The sequence below is a fragment of the Crinia signifera genome, unplaced genomic scaffold (assembly GCF_055691185.1).
Source record: "Crinia signifera unplaced genomic scaffold, ASM5569118v1 HAP2_SCAFFOLD_91, whole genome shotgun sequence".
In the NCBI taxonomy this organism is placed as follows: domain Eukaryota; kingdom Metazoa; phylum Chordata; class Amphibia; order Anura; family Myobatrachidae; genus Crinia; species Crinia signifera.
Genome location: NW_028142827.1, coordinates 552220 through 567578, shown reverse-complemented (window position 1 = coordinate 567578; position 15359 = coordinate 552220).

Genomic DNA, 15359 nt, shown 5'->3' with positions numbered 1-15359 from the left:
TGTTAGGAGGCATGCCACTAGCACAGATGTCCCTTCCCTACATATCTGTATTGTCCTGCATTTTAGATTTACCTTGGGACTCCAATTGCCAAAATAAACATAATTCTAATAATTAGCACTTAATGCATTTCTATTACGTTATTTATAAAGTGATTATTTCCATTCATCTCCCAGTGTAAGAGCCGTCATGTCTGAGTGACCATGAACACGGTCATCCCAAACGTGACATTTCTGTTGTGTTATGTAAATGAGGAGACAGACACATACCGATGAATGAAGCCCATCGCGTGAAGGTGCTGGAGACCGGAGACGATCTCTGCTGCGTAGAATCTGACAAAGAAGAAGAAATGTAAAAGTACTCTAAGGCCCAGATCCTGTTCTCCGCCAGGATTCCTAAGATACAGAACTAGTCCTGCATATGGCTTATCTCTTATATATTTAGCCAGATCTGTCAATCACCTGTGTGTATAACGCTGGGCGGAGTTACACAGGTGATTGACAGGCCCTCAGCCAGCGTTATACACAGGGTGATTTACAGAATAGCATATTCCACCCACCGTTATACACAATGCCCCCCTACCAGCATTATAACACAAGTTACGCCCCAGTGGGAGCCAGTGCTGGTATAATCAGTGGGTGCCAGTACTGGTATAATCAGTGGGTGCCAGTGCTGGTATAATCAGTAGGTGCCAGTGCTGGTATAATCAGTGGGTGCCAGTACTGGTATAATCAGTGGGTGCCAGTGCTGGTATAATCAGTGGGTGCCAGTGCTGGTATAATCATTGGGAGCCAGTGTTGGTATAATCAGTGGGTGCCAGTGCTGGTATAATCATTGGGAGCCAGTGTTGGTATAATCAGTGGGTGCCAGTACTGGTATAATCAGTGGGTGCCAGTACTGGTATAATCATTGGGAGCCAGTGTTGGTATAATCAGTGGGTGCCAGTGCTGGTATAATCAGTGGGTGCCAGTACTGGTATAATCAGTGGGTTCCTGTGCTGGTATAATCATTGGGAGCCAGTGCTGGTATAATCAGTGGGTGCCAGTACTGGTATAATCAGTGGGTACCAGTGCTGGTATAATCATTGGGAACCAGTGTTGGTGTAATCAGTAGGTGCCAGTGTTGGTATAATCATTGGGAGCCAGTGCTGGTATAATCATTGGGAGCCAGTGTTGGTATAATCATTGGGAGCCAGTGTTGGTATAATCAGTGGGTGCCAGTACTGGTATAATCATTGGGAGCCAGTGTTGGTATAATCAGTGGGTGCCAGTGTTGGTATAAGCAGTAGGTGCCAGTACTGGTATAATCATTGGGAGCCAGTGTTGGTATAATCAGTGGGTGCCAGTGTTGGTATAATCAGTGGGTGCCAGTACTGGTATAATCAGTGGGTGCCAGTGCTGGTATAATCATTGGGAGCCAGTGCTGGTATAATCAGTAGGGCAAATGTAACAAAGGCAATGTTTGATACCTGGTCTGCCACTGTATGTATTATCATAATGTATCTAATTGTCCACACTGTAACCCCCTGTGTGTCAGATTTCGCCTTGTACACTTCCGATCACTGATATATCTTACCTTGCCACGTCGATCTCAAGCCGGGGTCTTGTTTGGAGCAGATGGTACAGGTCTCCCCCGCTGGCGTACTCCATGGCAAAGACGATAAGTCCCTATCAGAGGACACAGACAGAACAGTCACATATCGCTATTTACTCTACAATATAACAGTGTAGGTACAGACACAATGGGGGGGATTTGCACCCCAGAAAAATAAAACAGAAAATGTGCTGGGGGCTGCAATGCAATATTCTCCTGCAGCACTGGGCTGTTGTCACAGTGGAAGAACCAGCACTGCATACAGCCCAGTCTCTGGGAGCAGCCAGCATTTCCTGGGAAGTGACATAACAGTGATTCCCACTAGGCCGAGCCCCTTTATATTAGGCCACACACCCCTTTCTGGATGCAACTCTGGTAAGTGGGCAGTAATGTAGAGTAGGCACTGGGTATAACCACACCTTGTGATGCCACTACATACATGTGGGCAAGTCTACAATATGCATATATTTCCCACAGCATCGTCTATGTGGATCCTGTCCAGAATACATTTAAGCCTGCCTGGAATAAGCATATTCTACTCATGTTCCACACTCATCATTATTACCCAGAACCCCCTGGTGCGCACGACTGGTATGGAGTGGTCACCTGACCACAAGGATCACGGTATGATTATGGTAATACCTTGGTCTGGAATGTCAGGAGGCCGTGTACTAGGAAAGGGCTTCCTGATGTTGCCTTCAGAACTCTCCTCTCCATCTTTGCTCTGGCCCTTCCTCTCACTGACATTCCACGTTTTTTCAGGACCTTCAGGGCTACGTCTTTCCTGGTGATGTTATCGTACGCCAGCAGGACCTGAATGTGTCAGAGATACAGATATGTTACAGGGTCAGGGCACACATGGCTGTATCAGTAAATATAAAATAATGCTAAACATAATAAGGACTATTTGCACTATGGACACTTTCCATGTACTGTATTAGACGTTACATGTAAGTGGTTGCTGCTTACACAGTCTGTCTGCCTGTCCTCAGTCCCACCCACATTCACACTGTTACTATCTGCACTGGCGACCACCCAATGCTCAGTGAAAACTATACATACAGATGGGTCTTCTCCCATCTTGGCAGGGGATGGCGCTGGCGTCGCCAGCCGCCATCCCCCGCCAGCGCCATGGCGATGGTGAGAAGGGGACGCGCGCACGAGCGGCGCGCGCGTCCCCTTCCGACGGCGCTTTCATCCGTTGCCCCGGGTCCCCGCCGGCTTGCCGGCGGTAACCCGGGGTCCCCGCCGCCTGCCCGCACCCCCCCCTAACCCCCCCTAACCCTGTCCGTCTCCCTGAGGTGGAGACGGACAGGGTTTCCGTCGCGCTAGCGACGGAGACTGAGACGCGCGTGCGCGTGAGACGCACGCGCCTCTCAGTCTCCTCGCTGGCGTGGCTGCTGGCGGGTCGCCAGCGCGTACGTTCTGGCGACCCGCCAGCAAGGATGGGACCTGCCCCATCTGTATGAAACAGCCGTCTCATCTCCATCCACCTAGATGCCATGCCAATCCTACTAGAACTAGAACAGATGCATGAATTTGCATATAAGAAGCAATAGGTAGCCATAATACAGTCATGGCACTTACCACTCCAAAGCCGCCCCGGCCTATCTCATGTCGGATGGTCAGCCTCTTAATAGAATCCGAGACATTGCCGGGGCAGGGTGCTGACTCGCTGCTTGTTCCTTGTGGGGTAAAATTACAGACAGTTTATATATTGTATAACAAAATGGTGTAATAAGGAGAAAGTAAGACAGGGTTGCTGACTTTGTGTCTGCTCTCTCTGGGAAAGGGCAGCCAGCTCCAGGAGGTAGGGGCAGGGGCGAATTTAGGGGTCAGGCCGCCCCTAGGCACAAAATGTTTGGCCGCCCCCCCCCCCACCATTTTAACATATGTAAGAAAACACAATAGAAACGCAATAGATAAACTGCATAATAAATAATAATAATATAATATTAATATAACCAATATTACCCTCTGCTGTCACTAACTAAGGCCTTTATTCAGATCTGATCGCAGTACAAATTTGTTTGGAAAATGGGCAAAACCCATGTGCACTGCAGGTGGGGCAGATGTAACATGTGCAGAGAGAGTTAGATTTGTGTGTTATTTTGTTTCTGCGCAGGGTAAATACTGGCTGCATTATTTTAACACTGCAATTCAGATTTCAGTTTCAACACACCCCACCCAAATGTAACTCTCTCTGCACATGTTACATCTGCCCCACCTGCAGTGCACATGGTTTTGCCCATTTTCCAAACAAATTTGAACTGCAATCAGATCTGAATAAGGGCCATAGAGGGCTCTCTATGGACAAGGGGAAGAAAGTGACTCCGCTGCAGTCATATCCCTCCTTCCTTTGTCAGCCCAACTCCTCTCCTTACCTCCCTCACTCATCCTATGTTCCTCTCCCTCCCTCTGTCTGCAATACACTTCTCCTTTCCTCCCTCTCTCTCTCTCTCTATGGGGTATATTCAATGACTTTTGCGTGCTGTGACAGCGAGCAGTGATGCCTGCTTGCTGTTACAGCGAGCAGGGTCAGTATTCAACTCACCCCCTGCACACGCCATTTTCACGTCGCTGCATTTTTGCAGCGAGGGGGAAACGACATGTGCGGCCACAAAAACAATGAGTCTAGCGGCTAAATGCATTAGCCACAAGCCTGACTCTTTGGGGGAATCCTCACTGGCATCTGACAGCGAGGGTTCCCGGTTGCTCGCCGGTCACATTGAATACAGGCCTATGTACCTCTCCCTGATAAATATATATATCTCTCCTTCCCTCACTCACCCCATGTAGCTCTCCCTCTCCTTGATAGCCATGTATCGCTCCATCCCTCCCTCTCTCATACTATGTACCTCTCCCTCTCTGACAGCCATATACCTATCCAACCCTCCCTCTATCCTTCTGTCTGACAACCATATATCTCTCCATCTCTGACCTGATATACCTATCCCTCTCTCTTTTTCTCTCTGACAGCCCTACACATCTATTTCCCTTACTATGTGACCCTATGTACCTCTTACTTATCAATACAGCACCTTTCACTAGACTGTACCTTACTTCCTGCAGAGGGATGAAGGACAGAAGGGTTTGGCAGCACAGGATGATGGAAGAGGTGCTGTGCAGGAGCTCCGTGCCCAGTACCTGTCACTCGTTTTCATGAGGTGGGGGGAGTGGGGGGTTGTGCGGAGCGGCAATGGATACTCAGTGTCCAGTACCCGGTACTTACATGCCGAGCTCCTCCAGTGGTGACTTGGGCGGCAGGCACATGTATGCAGGCACTGGCCGGGTGGCTCTGTTTTTAGCTATAATATATATCCTGGGATCCAACGCTCCTCTGTGGGGGAAAGGACAGTCCATGGCAGTGTTACAGGTGCATCAAACACTGGGGCTTGTGCGGTGCGCATCACAGGAGCTGCCTCCTCTCCTGCTGCTGGCCACTCCCCGCAGCTGACACTGAGGACTGAGCAGTATGCACCCGCTGCCCCACCATCCTCCTTTCTCCCACAGAGGAGCGTTGGAGCCCAGCATATATATTATAGCTAAAAACAGAGCCACCCGGCCAGTACCTGCATACGTGCGCCTGCCGCCCAAGTCACCTCTGGAGGAGCTCGGCATGTAAGTACCGGGTACTGGACACCGAGCATCCATTGCCGCTCCGCACAACTCCCCCCGCCTCATGAAAACGAGTGACAGGCACTGGGCACGGAGCACCTGCTTCTGTCTCACACCTGCCTGAGTCCAAGTCAGCAGCACGTCGCACAGTAGCTTGCTTACGAGTCACATGGGAATTGTCCCTGACTGACCAGGCAGCAAGAGGCGTCTGCCAGCTGCCGACCCTAATAGGTGCCACCCCTAGGCCCGTGCCTCACAGGCCTAGTGATAAATCCGGCCCTGGGTAGGGGGCGATGGTGGTGGAGGACCTGCAAATGGAGTGGAGCCAGGGGTGGGGCTATTTAAATAAGTGTACAAGTGGGCGTGGCCAATGCTATTGCATCATCGTGGCAACTGCTGTGTAATGCCGGTTTTACAGACATTACACAATGGGGAGGAGGGCCACAATGATGAAATTTGCATCATCTGGTCTCCATGGACCCTCCCATTGGACACTTTCACCATTCTAGGGGACGGGAGGTGATCCCGAATATCGGGGGCCTCCCGGTCATTCCAGGAGGATAGGCAACTATGCAGTAAGATGATGATTACTGAACTGGGATAAATGGGAACACTAAATACACGCCTATCTCTTTAAACTCTGTATTATCCTATGTATTGTTATGAAATTCCAGTTCCTACTAGGTATGTACATGTGCATTTGTCTAATGTCAGCTCCTCAGCCATCAATTCACTAGAACAGTGGTTCTCAACCTCGGTCCTCAAGGAACCCCAACAGTGCACGTTTACCAGGGCTCCACTCAGAATCATAGATGGAATAATTAGCTCCACCTGTGATCTATTAAAATGTGACAGTGAATAATGAGTGCACCTGTACAACTGCCAGGAGACATGGAAACCCTGCACTGTTGGGGGTCCTTGAGGACCGAGGTTGAGAACCACTGCACTAGGACATCAGCAGAAGCCTCAGACCGCAATATACTGGTAGTAGTGATGCTGCTTATTGCCATGTTCTCATACCTCCCAACTGTCACAATTACAGCGGGACAGTCCCGATTTTCGGGTCCTGTCCCACCCGCGGCAGGCATTGTCCCGCTGCGGGGGGGGGGGGGTGGCAGTTGGGAGACCCCCCAATGTAGTAGAATAGACGCTGTGCGCTAATACCCCTTCTCCCCCTTCTCCCCCATACCGACCGTTCATACATCTGCCCCACTGTTCTATGTTTCCTAACCTCCCTGTGTATGTGGTCAGTGTCAGACTGGGGCATGAATGGACCACCGGGTGATTGCAGTGGTAGAAGCCCATGCTTAGGGCTGTGGCCTGTCTCCAGAGGGGGTGTGACTAGCCAACATTTAGGGGGTATGGATCATTAGGTCGACATGCATTTAGGTTGACATGAGTTAAGTTTGACATGACTTTAGTTCGACAGGGTCATTAGGTCGACATGGGTAAGGTCGACAGGGTCATTAGTTCAACATGGGTAAGGTCAATTTTTTTTAACCAGAATGTTAACACAGTCAACATAAACACTAAAATGTAGAACCACGTCCCCTCGCATGGCTCGTTGCACTCTGTATGCTTCGGGCCCAGTGCCTCACTGTGTTCGGCACACTATTTTATTCTCCCACCACACCCTAGTGCAGGGCTGGGCAACACCGGCCCTCCAGATGTTAATGAACTACACATCCCAGCATGCCTTGCATCAGTTTCAGCATGGCAACATAGCAATACTAATGCAAAGCATCCTGGGATGCGTAGTTCATTAACATCTGGAGGGCCGGTGTTGCCCAGCCCTGCCCTAGTGGATGGTAGGGCATGAAATACCGCCTGTCGGCATATGTCGGCTCAAAAAAGCAGTAAAAAACCCCATGTCGGCCTATTGACCCTGTCCACCTTACCCATGTCGACCTAATGACCCTGTCGACCTAACCCATGTTGACCTTAAGTCATGTCAACCTAAATGCATGTTGACCTAATGGTGTCAACCTAATGCTTGTCGACCATCATGCTGGAGACCAATGACCGTGTCCCCACTGAGGCTTGGCTAACCACTAGAGAGTGCATAGTCTGGGCCCATTTATACATATATTCCATGCATAATAATAAGTATGGTATCTGTGCACTGGTGTCTCCACCCATTCCCCTTCCTTACATATATAATGATCATTTACAGATTATTGCACTGTAGAATATGCACCATAGTCAGTGGCATAACTAACATTTTTGCGCCCCCAACGCCGAAATTGACATCATGGGCGAAATGTAATAGGGTGCGTTTTTTTAGACTAAAAAAAAATCGCACCAAATCGCACCTTTAAAAATCGCGTTTTTTGCCGCGAATTCGCATATGTAATGAGATGCGAATTAGCGGCAAAAAATGCGATTTGCCGCGATTTCCAGTCATGAAAATGTGCGCATTTTCAGTCATGAAAATGTGCGCATTTTCATATATGCGATTTTGGGTAAAAAAATAAAATAAAAAAAAAAACGGCGTGGGGTCCCCCCTCCAGAGCATAACCAGCCCCGGGCTGAAAGAGCCGGTCCTGGTTTCATAAAATCACAGGAACAAACAAGTTGGGGTTCCGTGCATTTTATAAAACCAGCACCAGGCTCAAGGGCCGGTCCTGGTTCCCAAAATACGGGGGACAAAATGACTAGGGGTCCCCCGTATTTCAAGAACCAGCACCGGGCCCAACCAGCCAGCAGGGTAATGCCACAGCCGGGGGGAGACTTTTTATACAAGTCCCCCCGGCCAAAGCATTTAGCCCTCTGACCGGTCAGCATGGGCAGGGGTCCTGGGGGAGTGGGGACCCCCCCAAAGAAGGGGTCCCCCCCCTCCAGAACTTACCAGCCCATGCTGAAGCCCGGGGCTGTCCTCGATGCCCCTGGGCGGTGGGCATCGAGCTGATATTTGGTGTAAAAAAATAGATAAACTATTGTTTTTTACTGTGGCACTACAAGTGCCAGCAAGCCTCCCCAGCAAGCTGGGACTTGGAGAACCACAAGTCCCAGCCTGCTGGGCATTAAAGGGCCCGCTGGCACTTGTAGTTCCACAGTTAAAAAAATAGTGCACAAAACACACTGACACACATTTTAAATAAAACTTTAATACACACATTACACACATACTAATACTTACCTATCTTCTTCCCGTAGGTAGCCCTGGTCCTGATGTCCTCCGGTCCTGTGTCGGCGTTCCTCTTCATGTCGACGTCCTTCTTGAAGTCGACGTCCCTGTCGGCGATGGCGTCCGGTGTCCGGGTCTTGGAAAACAAACAAACCGACACCCGAATCCAAGCGGACACGACGGAGACGCACGGTGTTTACATCGTGCGGCTCCGCCTCCCGAATGCCGCTATTGGCCGCCTTGCGGCCTAGCGGCCAATCAGGAGCCGCTAGGCCGCAAGGCGGCCAATAGCGGCATTCGGGAGGCGGAGCCGCACGATGTAAACAAACAAACACACGTGCGTCTCCGTCGTGTCCGCTTGGATTCGGGTGTCGGTTTTTTTTCCAAGACCCTTACCTGGACTACGTCGCGCTGGGACAGGTGAGTATGGTTTCCTTCCACAGCTTCCTCCATGGATTTCGTCGGACCCGGACACCGGACGCCATCGCCGACAGGGACGTCGACTTCAAGAAGGACGTCGACATGAAGAGGAACGCCGACACAGGACCGGAGGACATCAGGACCAGGGCTACCTACGGGAAGAAGATAGGTAAGTATTAGTATGTGTGTAATGTGTGTATTAAAGTTTTATTTAAAATGTGTGTCAGTGTGTTTTGTGCACTATTTTTTTAACTGTGGAACTACAAGTGCCAGCGGGCCCTTTAATGCCCAGCAGGCTGGGACTTGTGGTTCTCCAAGTCCCAGCTTGCTGGGGAGGCTTGCTGGCACTTGTAGTGCCACAGTAAAAAACAATAGTTTATCTATTTTTTTACACCAAATATCAGCTCGATGCCCACCGCCCAGGGGCATCGAGGACAGCCCCGGGCTTCAGCATGGGCTGGTAAGTTCTGGAGGGGGGGGACCCCTTCTTTGGGGGGGTCCCCACTCCCCCAGGACCCCTGCCCATGCTGACCGGTCAGAGGGCTAAATGCTTTGGCCGGGGGGACTTGTATAAAAAGTCTCCCCCCGGCTGTGGCATTACCCTGCTGGCTGGTTGGGCCCGGTGCTGGTTCTTGAAATACGGGGGACCCCTAGTCATTTTGTCCCCCGTATTTTGGGAACCAGGACCGGCCCTTGAGCCTGGTGCTGGTTTTATAAAATGCACGGAACCCCAACTTGTTTGTTCCTGTGATTTTATGAAACCAGGACCGGCTCTTTCAGCCCGGGGCTGGTTATGCTCTGGAGGGGGGACCCCACGCCGTTTTTTTTTTTTACTTTAACTTTTAGCCTTTTTTTGGACAGAACCATGCACAGATCACACAGATTTGTGCATGGTTCTGTAAAAATCGCCAGCAAGAAGCTGGTCTATTTTTTTTGCGTTTTTTGGTAAGGTCCCATATGCGACTTTAGAACTCGCATCCTATTACATATGCGAGTTCTATAGTTTCCTATGGGAAAACATCTGGATGCGATTTTCAGTGTGACTGAAAAACGCATCTTTAAAATGTGCGATTTCGCGGTAAAAAGTGCGCTTTTTACCGCGATTTTTAACCTATTAAATGTGCGATTTTCGGAAAATGTGCGATTTCGGCCGTTTTTGACCAAAAATCGCACATGTCTAAAAAATCGCACCCTATTACATTTCGCCCCATGTGTCATGTGTAAGGGGCATTACTGTGTGGTATTATCAGGGGTGCCGAGAGAAAGGGGTAGAGGGTGCAAATTACCCAGACCAAATTCTGATGAGAGGGCCCAGTGGGGTCCCTGGGCCCCCTCCCCTTAAGTGACAGCAGCAGCTGCAGCTCTTCTCCTCTGCCCAGCTCACACTGCTTTGTGCTGGGTTGCAGTGGGCCATGGAGGTGCTTAAAATACAATATTTTCTCAGGATTATTTTCTAAGGGTATAATGTGAATAATGTGAGGAGTAATGTATATAAGGTAAAGTGGTACTACTGTATGGTTTAACGTGAATAAGGGACACCATCGCATGATATAATGTGAAGTTGCACTACTGTGTGGCCTAATTTCAATTGGGGGTACTATTGTGTGGCCAAGCCCCTCCCAGCAAGAACACACCCCTGTTTGGGCTACGTACCGAATGTGTGCACTGTTTCTATTTAAAATATTGCGAGTAGGAACACCAAAATGATGACTGCTATGATGAGGGTTGATGGTGCTGGGAAAGGGGAGCAGGGTCAGAGGCAGGACTAGTGGCGGTGCTAGGGGGCACCAGCCAAAATCTTGCCTAGGGCATCATTTATCCTAGGGCCGGCTCTGAATTTAGCACTGTGTAATACATACACATTATTGTGTAGATGTGTACTGCCTCCTGTGATAACTGGCTTATTCCATGCCTTCTACCACACTCTTCATGGAAAATTCCATACTTTTGTTCAATTAAATAAAATAGAAAATTTTATGCACCTTTAAGTCTGCACGCGTTTACATTTGTACTTGTGCTATTTTTGCTATCTTCATGTATGTATGTAGTTTTCAGTCAACCTTATTAGTGGATCATCATCACATCGTTTATGCAGAAGTATAATAAGTCTATTATTGTTTACATTCTTATTCCTGTATCATTGTACATCTTATGCAACCCATGTAGTGCAGGAAAGGACGGCAACTCTCCCGCATTGTCTGTGGGGGGGGGTCCGTGGGGGTTCCGTGGGTCAAATGACGCAATCGCGTCACTTAAACCACGCTCCCCGCAGTGCAATGCATAAAATACCGGCATTGCACGGGGGCGTGGCTAAAATGACGTGATCGCTCTAGCCACGCCCCTAAATGGGTCATCACAGCTGTGGCTCCGCCCTTTTTTCTCCCGGCTTTGGGCCCGCCCCCCTGCCATACTGAGCTGGCTGCTCTCTCCCGGAGAGAGCAGCCAGAAAGTCGGCAACCATGATGTAGTGGCTTCAAATATATTTCAAGCAAGTCTCCCGCATTGTAGTCAATTTCGGGGGTCTGCGGGGAGGGGGGGGGGGGCTAAAATTAGGTAAATTACATCATTTTGCGCCTTTTTAGCCCCTCCCCCATCTACGAACCCGCAAATTAATGCGACTGCCGGTCGTGGGGGCGGGGCTTGGTGACGTTAGCATCGCCCTGCTCCCAAAACGAAGCCTCGTCCAGCCACCCTTTCACTCCTCCTGGGCTTCTCCCGGAGAGGAGTTTTAAAAAGGCGGCTTGTTTGGGCCTCACAACATACTACATATCTCTGCACAAGATGCGACCTAGACAAATCCCTTGCAATATACCTTTAAGAATTACCAGGCAATAAAACAACTTTAAAAGGAAGCAATATAATTAGTACATTTCCATAAAAAATTGCTGAATCTAGGACAGGTGTCTTTAAATCAACAGCACTATTCAGCATGAGTGTTACAGATAACTTAATGTCCCAGTACTGTAACTCCATAATTGTGCGACACACTCCTTAAACAAAATCTAAGATTTATTATTTGTCTTTCGTGTTTTGACTTTTCTGTAGATTTGGAGTCCTTTGTTGAATAAAACATATGTCTTTAGCTAGTGAGCAGTCTCTAGGTTAAGAATTAGTTTTATGGTCTAGTCAGTGGTGGAACTACCGAGGGGGCAGCATAATGTGTAAGGGTATTACAGTGTGTCGCATATTGTGTAAGGGGCATTGCGGTGTATTGCATAATGCGTAGGGTATTACAGTGTGTCGCATATTGTGTAAGGGGCATTGCAGTGTGTTGCATATTGAGTAATGGGTATTGCAGTGTATTGCATAATGTGTAGGGTATTACAGTGTTTGGCATAGATTGGAATGGGCATTACAGTGGGCTGCATAATGTGTTTTTGGGCTTGCAGTGTCTCACATAATGTGTAAGGGTATTACGGTGTGTTGCATATTGTGTAAGGGGCATTACGATGTGTTGCATAAAGTGTAAGGGGCATTGCGGTGTGTCACATAATGTGTACGGGGCCTTGCGGTGTGTCACATAATGTGTACGGGGCTTTGCGGTGTGTCACATACAGTATTGTGTTAGGGTATTACGGTTTGTCGCATAATGTGTAAGGGGCCTTGTGGTTTGTCGCACATTGTGTAATGGGCATTGCCGGGGGGGGGGGGGGGGTAGGAGGGGGCATTTTAAACTTTGCTATGGGGCCCACAAAGTTCTAGTTACGCCTCTGGGTCTAGCCTGATGCTGTCCTGGTATATATTTAGTGATAAATCATAGTCAATATAGAAATAAAATAGAGAAACTTCCTATTTAGTGCTTAGATTTCAATGTGGGTGAGTTATTTTTAAAGTGTCAGATTCGGAGGTTGTAGTTATTGTTGTCCCGCTATTTCAATAAGAGTAACATTTATTTAGTGATATATCACCATCGATATAGAAATGAAATAGAGAAAGTTGCTATGTACAGTAGTTGTGCTTGGATTTTTAATAGATGTGAGCTGTGGTGGTTTTTACCTTTGGGCTGCAGGGCTGCAGCCCACCAGGTAACATCCGCTGCTGTTCTCTGCCTATGAAGCCAGATGCAGTGTGTGAGACTGCTCTGGCTTCAATGTGACTAGCAGGGACTTCCTATTGGAAGTCCGACCTGCCAGTCACTCAAGGCAGTCCCATTGGGAGGTGTTCCCTCCCTCCGGAATGCCTCTTTGTGCGCAAATGCAGGGCAGCCCCAAAAACGCGTTTTACGCATGTACAGTACCACGGACGACTGCGCATTCGCTGGACTCAGGAACCTGATCAAGCCTCTGGGGGCTGCTGCAAAGGCAGCCCATGGAGACTTGGGCCAGGGCATGCGCAGTACGTATGAAGTTGCTGTGCATGCACTGGCCCCGTGCAGGGGACCGTCAGCAGCATGGAGCACAGCGGTGGCAGCAGCCCCCTCCTCCGCAAGGGTAAGAGCCACCACTGCATATGTATAATGTATAAATTAACTGCACAGTCTGGGACCTGATCCCTAGAGCAGGGGGAGGGTCTTCAGGCAGTGGGGCCCACCGGGGGTTTCCCCTGTACCCCTGTGGGCATGTCCAACAGTGTATATGCTCATTTGTTACTGCTCTATATGTAGGCTTATGGATATTCCCTCTTCTGTGGCACTGCAGGGGGCAGCTGTGATCGGCGATCCCAAAAATATCACCCACCAGCCTGGGCTGTCTGCACTGCAGCAGCGCTACCTCCCCTGCTATCGCCCCCTCCTGGCCAGCCGTGAGCAAAGTATTTTTTTTATACAGAATAAATCATTTTTTTTCCAGAAATGACCCACAATTTTTGACATTTTTTTTATTCTCAAATTATGTAAATACAAGTTATATAATCTTTGTTCACTATAAGCAGCATATTTATAATACAATTATACTGAATTGGATTTAAATTGCTATAAGGAAGGAACCAAGAAATGCAGCATCAGGTGAACACTATAGCAGCTAATGGGCCAGATGTACTATGCATTGAGAAGTGATAACCTGGAGAAAGATGAACTAAAATCCAACCAGCTCCTGTCAGTCTGTATCATGGCAGTTAGGAGCTGATTGGCTGGTACATTATCACGCTCCACTTTATCAGTTTTCAAGGCTTAGTACATCTGATATGTTACAAATGTTTTAAAAAACATGCAGCATTTTATCTCATTATGTAATACTGAAGAAAAATAATAAGCACAGGTAGTCCCTATAATACCCTAACATTCAAGAAATGTAGTAAAGAGCGTTCCCTATAATGCCTAAAGCAGGAGATAATCCCAATAATGTCTATGTACCAAATATTGGTTCTCTAGTAACATTTTAAAGATACAACTTTGTCAGTATAACACTCATTAAATATATCAGGCCTCCAACTGACACTGCTGGGTTATTACCAATGCCCCGTACTAAGAAACACTTTGCCTAATAAAGTCACTTTCCTCCCTGTACCTGGTCTAGGCTGATCTCCATGATCAGCCTCTTTCGGTGCACTGGTCCTCCTTTTCTTCTCTCCAATGGTCAAATCCGGTGTGTGTCGTCTTTTTGGGGTGATCTTTATCCTCCTCTTCCCTTTGCCGACATCAGGACGCAGTCTCTTCTGTGTCGGCTCCGAGGTCTTCTCATTCTCACTCTCCCTGCTTCGCTTTCTTCCGTCCATCGTCTCTTTCCGCTGTGATGTCTTCTCCATCTTCTCACTGGACACCATCTTCATCAGAAACGTCAGTTGGAAGTGGCATGCGGCAGTTGGAAGTGGCATGCGGCAGTTTGAAACGTAAACAAGGTGTCATGTGATGTGGCCAGCTTGCTGCTCACCCATATACATTATACTGTATACTGTATACTGTATATTATCCATGAGGATACCTGTATGATGGCTGGTGAAATATATGGATAAATAGTCCAATATTTATTGGGCATATTATTGGAAGTGGGTCCAATGTTCTTATTACTTCTTTATTTATATCTATTTATAATGGCAATAAAGGAATATAGGTTACAATGTACATTTGTATATGAATTGCCAGCATGGTAACTGATCCTAAAAGCTGATAAAACAATAAAAAATGAATAGGCAAAACCTGGAGTCACACAGTGACAAGCCACGGACTTAACAGGTGGGGACTAGTAAAATTATTATTTCAACATGGGCCAGAACAGGACACTAGTCTTTGCTGCGCTTGCCCCACCCCCTAAACCATGTGATGTCATCATGTCACCCATAGGGGGCAGGTCACTGACTAGAAGTAGAGCAGTGCTTGGAGCATCATACGAATGCTTTGGGCAGCCCCACTAGCTGCAGGCTGCTGCTGCAGGTGCTATTGGCATCAGCTAATACCACTGGTACAGACATAACTGACACATATGCAGCTGTTACCAAGGAGCTTAGCACTACCCCTAGGCTAATACTGACCCCAATGCTAATGTCAACATTTAACAATGTCGACTCTTACATTCTGGTACTGATATCATGAATGTCTATTTACTGGTTATATACAGGAGCATCACCAGCTAGGCTGGGCCCCAGCAAACTAATGAGGGTGTGTGTGGCTATCGGTCCTTGACAAGGAGAGAGATGACAGGCTGCTGCTGCTGCTGCAGTTGTCTCTCT